This window comes from Nicotiana tomentosiformis, unplaced genomic scaffold (assembly GCF_000390325.3).
Source record: "Nicotiana tomentosiformis unplaced genomic scaffold, ASM39032v3 Un00103, whole genome shotgun sequence".
Classification (NCBI taxonomy): Eukaryota; Viridiplantae; Streptophyta; class Magnoliopsida; order Solanales; family Solanaceae; genus Nicotiana; species Nicotiana tomentosiformis.
Window position 1 is genome coordinate 1 of NW_027174662.1, and position 9501 is coordinate 9501.

The 9501-nt window shown below is 30.9% G+C and overlaps 1 pseudogene; it reads left to right on the forward strand.

Annotated features, from left to right (window-relative positions):
* The first annotated feature begins 7576 nt into the window (after positions 1-7576).
* On the forward strand, positions 7577-9127 carry LOC138903878 (uncharacterized; annotated as a pseudogene).
* Positions 9128-9501: the final 374 nt, after the last annotated feature.

Sequence of the window (9501 nt, forward strand, 5' to 3'; positions counted from 1 at the left end):
TGATACAATCATCAACACAATATTGCCTTGAAAGTTCTCCAATAGCTCTGGTAGCTAGGCTTGCATGTTCTGCAAACTCAGCCGCTGCTTGAGTAGCAGAGGTAGACTCCTTAAATTTCATGTTCCAAATCTACCTGTCAAAAAAAGAATTACCAGTACCATCTCCAGGAAATGATTGCCCATGTTCCGACCTTTCATTCTTGAATCCTAAGTGGCATGAAACACCATCATCAACACAATATTGCCTTGAAAGTTCTACAACAGCTCTTGTAGCTAGGCCTGCATGTTCTGCAAACTCAGTCGCTACTTGAGCAGCAGAGGTAGCATCTTAAATTTCATGTTCCAATTCTGCCTGCCAATAGAACAATTACCATTACCATCTCCAGGAAATGATTGCCCATGTTCCGACCTTTCATTCTTGAAACCTAAGTGGCATGAAACACCATCATCAGCACAATATTGCCTTGAAAGTTCTACAACAGCTCTTGTAGCTAGGCCTGCATGTTCTGCAAACTCAGTCGCTACTTGAGCAGGAGAGGTAGCATCTTAAATTTCATGTTCCAATTCTGCCTGCCAATAGAACAATTACCATTACCATCTCCAGGAAATGATTGCCCTTGTTCCGACTTTTCATTCTTGAAACCTAAGTGGCATGAACCACCATCATCAACACAATATTGCCTTGAAAGTTCTACAACAGCTCTTTTAGCTAGGCCTGCATGTTCTGCAAACTCAGTCGCTACTTGAGCAGCAGAGGTAGCATCCTTAAATTTCATGTTCCAATTCTGCCTGCCAATAGAAAAATTACCATTACCATCTCCAGAAAATGATTGCCTATGTTCCAACCTTTCATCCTTGAAACCTAAGTGGCATAAACCACCATCATCAACACAATATTGCCTGGAAAGTTCTCCAACAGCTCTGGCAGCTAGGCTTGCATGTTCTCCAAACTCAGCCGTTGCTTGAGTAGCAGAGGTAGCATCCTTAAATTTCATGTTCCAATACTGCCTGCCAACAGAACAATTACCATTACCATCTCAAGGAAATGATTGCCCATGTTCCAACCTTTCATCCTTGAAAACTAAGTGGCATGACCCACCGTCATCAACACAATATTACCTTGAAAGTTCTACAACAGCTCTAGCAGCTAGGCTTGCATGTTCTGCAAACTCAGCCGCCACTTAGCAGCAGAGGTAGCATCCTTAAATTTCATGTTCCAAATCTACCTGCCAAAAAAAGAATTACCATTACCATCTCCAGGAAATGATTGCCCATGTTCCGACCTTTCATTCTTGATACCTAAGTGGCATGAACCACCATCATCAACACAATATTGCCTTGAAAGTTCTATAAGAGCTCTTGTAGCTAGGCCTGCATGTTCTGCAAACTCAGTCGCTACTTGAGCAGCAGAGGTAGAATCCTTAAATTTCATGTTCTAATTCTTCCTGCCAATAGAAAAATTACCATTACCATCTCCAGAAAATGATTGCCTATGTTCCAACCTTTCATCCTTGAAACCTAAGTGGCATGAACCACCATCATCAACACAATATTGCCTTGAAAGTTCTACAACAGCTCTGGCAGCAAGGCTTGGATGTTCTGCAAACTCAGCCGTTGCTTGCGCAGCAGAGGTAGCATCCTTAAATTTCATGTTCCAAATCTACCTGCCAAAAAAAGAATTACCATTACCATCTCCAGGAAATGATTGCCCATGTTCCGACCTTTCATTCTTGATACCTAAGTGGCATGAACCACCATCATCAACACAATATTGCCTTGAAAGTTCTACAAGAGCTCTTGTATCTAGGCCTGCATGTTCTGCAAACTCAGTCGCTACTTGAGCAGCAGAGGTAGCATCCTTAAATTTCATGTTCCAATTCTGCCTGCCAATAGAAAAATTACCATTACCATCTCCAGAAAATGATTGCCTATGTTCCAACCTTTCATCCTTGAAACCTAAGTGGCATGAACCACCATCATCAACACAATATTGCCTTGAAAGTTCTACAACAGCTCTGGCAGCAAGGCTTGGATGTTCTACAAACTCAGCCGTTGCTTGAGCAGCAGAGGTAGCATCCTTAAATTTCATGTTCCAATTCTGCTTTCCAACAGAAAAATTACCATTACCATCTCCAGGAAATGCTTGCCCATGTTCCAACCTTTAATCCTTGAAACCTAAGTGGCATGAACCACAATCATCATCACAATATTGCCTTGAAAGTTCTCCAACAGCTCTGGCAGCTAGGCTTGCATGTTCTCCAAACTCAGCCGTTGCTTGAGTAGCAGAGGTAGCATCCTTAAATTTCATGTTCCAATACTGCCTGCCAACAGAACAATTACCATTACCATCTCAAGGAAATGATTGCCCATGTTCCAACCTTTCATCCTTGAAATCTAAGTGGCATGACCCACCGTCATCAACACAATATTACCTTGAAAGTTCTACAACAGCTCTAGCAGCTAGGCTTGCATGTTCTGCAAACTCAGCCGCCACTTAGCAGCAGAGGTAGCATCCTTAAATTTCATGTTCCAAATCTACCTGCCAAAAAAAGAATTACATACTATATATACTGAAAGATATTAATAATGATATAAGAAGAATAATCTTTGAAAAATTACTCACCTTTGAAATAACAGAAATAATGGACCAGAATTGGACAGAATTAATTATACCAGAAATAGATTTATATGAATTAGATTTATATTTCGATAACACATAATGAATAATATATACCTACAATATTGGCAACAAACTACCGACAGTATAAAATTACTAACAAATCTAGTAAAAACTAATATAGAAGAATATCAAAGAACCCAAGATATAGAATATATAGAATATATATTAGAAAGCTTAAAAGAAATAATTAGACTAATTCCACTACAAAAAGAATATTATGAAAAAGCTTTTACATCTGACTAAATTATAAATGAAATTAAATAAAAATAGAAAGGACACTAAAAATGGTATCAGAGCTATAGATTAAAAATGAATAAAGAAGAATTTGCCATAGACGAAAAAACATATGAAAATCAAGATGGATTGAAAATAAAAATAATATTTTCAAATTTAGGCAGAAGATATAAAAAAATAGGAGACCAATTATACCTAATGATAGAAAAAGAAACAGCAAGATTAGAAGATAGCTTAACAGCTATGACGAGAATAAGTAAAGAAAATGAAGAAATTGATAAGAAAAAAGAAATAGAAATTATTAAAAATCAAGCAAACAGGGAAATACAACAATTAGAAGAAACTAAAAACACAAAAATTATAGCATTAGAAAAAGAATTAAACATGTTAAAAGCACTATATGAAAACAAGCAAAGAGAGAAAAATAAAGAAATAGAATTAACAGATGAGATAAATAAATTTAAACAAATATTACAACCAGAAGAAATTTCCAGAATTGATGAAATAGATAGAATTGAAGAAATAGATAACAATATAAATGACCAAAAGTCAGAATCAAGTGAAATAAGTGAAACGTATACAGAACTCTTAGAAAATATAGAAAAAATAAAAAATGTAGAAATAAATACAGGAGATGTAGATATGGATGAAAAACCTAGTACATCAGGAGTAAAAAATCCAAAAGGATTATACCCAAATTATTATACAGCTAACTATGAACAACATGATAGAAATAATACACTATGGGATAGTAGACTAAATAGGAAATGGACACCAGAACCAATGTCAGAACAATATAATTTCTTAGATTTAGATTGCGTAGCAGATATAAATAAAACAATCCAACTATGGATAGGATATGTATCTAAACAATTGGTAGATAATAAAATAGGAATGGCAGAAACATCAGGATATATAGAAAGAACACTCATAGGAACAGTAAAATTATGGTTACACAATTTAACAAAGGAAAGTATAGATACCTTAAGAAGTAATAAAAAATTTAATGGTGAAATAGCAACAACAAATATAGAAATATTATACAAATATGAAATAGCCATAAGAAACGAATTTAGTAGTATGACTACAGAAATTGAAGAACAAAATAAAGAAAAACAAACAAATAGAAATCTAATGACAAAATTAGCAATATGTAATATGTGCTATATAGACGAATATACTTGTGTATTTAGAGAATATTATTATAAAGGAACATATAATACAGAAGAAGGCAAAGAAATAAGAAAATTATATTTCACAAAATTACCAGAACCTTTTAATTCTAAAATAATAAAAGATTGGAATGAAGCAGGAGTAACAGATACTTTAGGAGCTAGGATAAAATTTCTACAACAATGGTTTGTACAGTTATGTGAAAAATATAAAGAAAAAACAAAAATAGAAAGAATATTAATAAGAAACTTAAGATGTTGTAAAAATAAAACAGCACCACAATTCGGATGTACAGATACAGATAAATATAATAAAAAATGGAAAACAAAGAAATATAATAAATATAAGTCAAAATATAAAAATAAAAGACCAAGAAAAAGATATTATGTAAAAAATTATCAGGCTAAAAGACCATTTAGACCAAAAAAGAAACTAACAGAATGTACTTGTTATAACTGTGAAAAATTAGGACATATAGCTAAAGACTGTAAAGCATCTAGGAACCTAAAGAAAAAGCAAATAACCGAAATCATAATTGATGATGAAGAATATATGCAGATGGAATAAATAGATTATGAACTAGATAGTGAAGATAGTGTATATGAAATATCAGATATAGAAGATGAGATAGAAGATGAAATAACTAAAGAAGATGATGAAACCTAATGACTGAAAAAGAAATAGAAGTAATAATACGAGAAGAATATAAAGATGAAGAATCCTCAGAACAAAAAATTATATTTGATAATAATATATTTGAACAAATAAAAGGAAAAGAATTAGACCTCAGTGTCGAAAAAATATTTGAAGTACCTACAATAAAAAATTGGTTTAAAAGACAAAAAGAAGAATATTACGTGGTTAGCCAAAAAGAACATATAATTGACTGTAAATATACAAAAGGAAAAGCCAAAATACCAATAATAAACAAAAGAATAATAAATAAAGAAATACAAGATATAAAGGCAAAAAACCCAATTAAATATGTACACCTAGGAGGAACTGAAATACTAATAAAAAGCATGTTTTAGGGAAGGAATAGATACCCCTATAGAAATATATTTAGCAGATGATAGAATAATTCAACCTATAGAAAAAAGCATAATAAGTGCAATAAAAGGAAATCTCATATATCAAAAATTCAAATTCATAATAAGTGCCAATTATTCAATAGCAATAAACGATAGAAATATAGATAAATCATTAGTATTATACTGAAAAATGTCAGGAATAGAATTAACACCTGGAAGTAAAATATTTACAGCTAGATGTAAAAATCTATACGTCTTAACAACAAAACATAAAATAGCAGCAAAAAATAAAATTAATAAAATTAAAATAGAAAACCCGTTTGAAAGAATAGTTACAGTTATTGACAATAATAAATATAGTTATAAAGAAATTGACATGGAAGAAGATTTAGAAATAGTAAAAGAAAGATTAAGTACATCAAGTATACCAAACCAATTAACTTATGAAACACCAACATCATCAAGAATAAGTACATCAAGAAGAGAATATATAATCCCAAAAAATTTAATAAAAAACACAAAAGAAAAAATAAATACATACCACTACTATATAACTTGAATCATGGAACAAAGAAAATATCAAATATTAATAAATACAGGACAAGCAGAAAACTATCTTACAAGAGAATTAGTAACAGAAACTGAAATAATAACTACTGAACAATTATGCCCCGAATTACCTAAAGAATTAATAATAAACGAAGAAATAACAGAAAAAGAAATAATTATTGGAGGAATACCTCTAATAATACAATTTAAAATATATCAAGAAAACGAAAATGAAAATATTACACTAGGAATAAAATGGTTAGAAAAGGTAAAACCATACAGTCTAGGAGATAAGCAATTAACCATAACATACAAAGATAAGAAAATAATAATAAAAAGAACAGAAGAATGAAAATATATATACTCGCAAAAGTCATAGTAGAAGGATATTATAATAGATACTATACACCAATGATAGATACAGGGGCAGAAGCTAATATATGTAAATATAATTGTTTACCAACAGATAAATGGGAAAAATTAAAAACACCTATGGTAGTAACAGGATTTAATAATGAAGGTAGTATGATTAACTACAAAGCCAAGAATGTAAAAATACAAATATGGGATAAAATACTAACTATAGAAGAAATATATAACTTTGAATTCACTACGAAAGATATGTTACTAGGAATGCCATTTTTAGACAAATTATACCCACACATAATAACAAGAACACACTGGTGGTTTACCACACCATGTAAAAATAAAGTAGGAGCAAAAAGAGTAAATAATAAACAACGAAAAACTACAGAATGGATACGAGGAAATGAAAAAATCACACAAAAATTAGAAAATATAAGTAAAAATACAACTACCCAATTAGAAATTATCATATTTACAATAGACAAAGTAAAAATAATCCAAAATGAATTAGAAAAATTATATAATGATAACCCTCTAAAAGGATGGAATAAACATAAGACAAAAATAAAAATAGAATTAATAGAAGAAAATAGTATAATAACACAAAAACCCTTAAAATATAACTTTGATGATTTAGCAGAATTTAAAATGCATATAAAAGAATTATTAGATAACAAGTATATACAAGAAAGTAATAGTAAACATACAAGTCCAGCATTTATAGTAAATAAACATAGTGAACAAAAAAGAGGAAAAAGCAGAATGGTTATAGATTACCGAAATTTAAATGCAAAAACTAAAACATATAATTACCCAATACCTAACAAGATATTAAAAATAAGACAAATCCAAGGATATAATTACTTTAGTAAATTTGACTGTAAATCAGGATTTTACCATCTAAAACTAGAAGATGAATCTAAAAAACTAACAGCATTCACAGTACCACAAGGATTTTATGAATGAAATGTTTTACCATTTGGATATGCACCAGAAAGATACCAACATTTTATGGATAATTATTTTAACCAACTAGAGAATTGCATAGTATATATAGATGATATATTACTATATTCAAGAACACAAGATGAACATATAAAATTATTAGAAAAATTCATACATATTATAGAAAACTCTGGTATAAGCTTAAGCAAAACCAAAGCAGAAATTATGAAGAATCAGATAGAATTTTTAGGAATACAAATAGATAAAAATGGAATAAAAATGCAAACACACATAGTACAAAAAATAATCAATCTTGATGAAAACATAGATACAAAAAAGAAATTGCAATCATTTTTAGGATTAGTAAACCAAGAAAGAGAATATATACCTAAATTAGCAGAAAACCTAAAACCTTTACAGAAAAAACTGAAAAAGGATGTAGAATATGGGTTCGATGAAAAAGATAAGGAACAAATAAGGAAGATTAAAATATTGTGTAAGAAACTACCAAAATTATACTTCCCAGATGAGAACAAGAAATTTACTTATATTGTAGAAACAAATTCGAGTAATCATAGTTATGGAGGAGTTCTTAAATATAAATATGATAAAGAAAAAATAGAACATCATTGCAGATATTATTCAGGATCTTATACTGAACCACAAGAAAAATGGGAGATAAATAGAAAAGAATTATTTGCATTATATAAATGTTTATTAGCATTTGAACCATATATAGTTTACAACAGATTTATTGTAAGAACAGATAATACCCAAGTAAAATGGTGGATAACCAGAAAAGTACAAGATTCAGTTACAACAAAAGAAATACGAAGACTGGTATTAAATATATTAAACTTTACATTTACAATTGAAATAATCACTACTAACAAGAATGTTGTTGCAGATTACTTGTCAAGACAAAGCTACCCAAACCGACCCAGATAATACAATGAAAAATCTACTCTTAGCCATGACTACACTTTGTAAGAAAGTGGAAAGTATGGATGAAGAGATACAGATAATAAGAAAAACAGCTAGTAGTCAGCAGCATGACTCAAAAAATGCGGAGATAAGACGATCGGAAGTCTCTAAAATTCCAGAGCTAGAAGGTGACGTTGAGAAACACCTAAAAACTCATAACAGTTTGTTAAATACAGTTGCAGGAAGCAGCACAGCTAGCAGTTCATCTGCAAAGAAGAAGGAAGAAATTAAACCTAGATACACAAACATAAATATGAACAATTTATTTTCAAAACCATTCGTATAGAAAAATATCCAAAATACCCAGAACGAAATATTCCTACCACCTCAGATAAATACCTACAAAGAAAGTCTGAACCAAGCCAAAAAGACATACAACCATATAACTCGTACATATATAGACAATATACACAAAATACAAAAATTTTTAAACAAAAACCCAAGATCCCAAACTACCCAGAATCCAAATGAAGATTATATTACCCATTACCTAACTGGATACAATAAATTAATAGCCCTACCAAATACAAATGCAAAACTAGTAGCTACTTGCTACAATTATGGATTACTAGATACTGTATATACACAAACAGGACAGGAGATAGCTACCATACCGGAGCTACACAGAGCATTTATGCAATACAAAAGAATAACTAAAGGAACATTATTCTATATACGATTTTATTCAGCCACAGCAGAGATATTATATGAAGAGATAAAGCCTATCATACAAGTTATCAAGATCGGACTTACAAGAGAAATGCTCGTACCAGAAAGAATAGAAGAACAAGAAGAGATAGAAAAAATAAATATTCCAGACTTTTATGCAAATAAAAGGATTATTGGAATATCCACTATACTAAATGAGCTGGCAAACAACTACCTAAATCAGAATGCTATTTGGAGTTATTATTCAAGAGAACAAACTATGATATATTCAAATTGCAGAGAAATACGAGAAGCAGATATGGAGGAATTAAGACAATGGGTCTTAAGTCTTTTAAAACCAGAACAACCTACAACTACAAGAGCTATAAGGACAAACTTCATTTCTCCAGAACTGTTAACAAGATATTGCAAGCTAATCAGTCACAAATATCCAGACCACATATGCTCAAAATGCAAAGGAGAAGATAACATTGTTCCAGACGTACAACTAGAATAATCGAGAAGAAGACGACAAGCTAGACGACAAAAAACTATGGCAGACAAGATAAAGCAAAAGATTTAGATTCTTTTTCTTTTTTAAATAATGTTATTTTGTTTTTTGTAAAAGTCGTAAAGTAAATAGTTCTTTACTTTACAAAAGTAAGAGTTAGTCTCATGAACAGTAAAGGTCGTTCATGAATAGTAAGAGTCAGTCTCATGAACAGTAAAGGTCATTCATGAATAGTAAGAGTCAGTCTCATGAACAGTAAAGGTCGTTCATGAACAGTAAGAGTCATTTTGTAATCTTTAAATAGCCTTTCGATTATGAATAAAAAACAGGCTACATCTTCAGGCCAAGGGATTCTCTCTTCTCTCTCTCTTTCTTCTCTT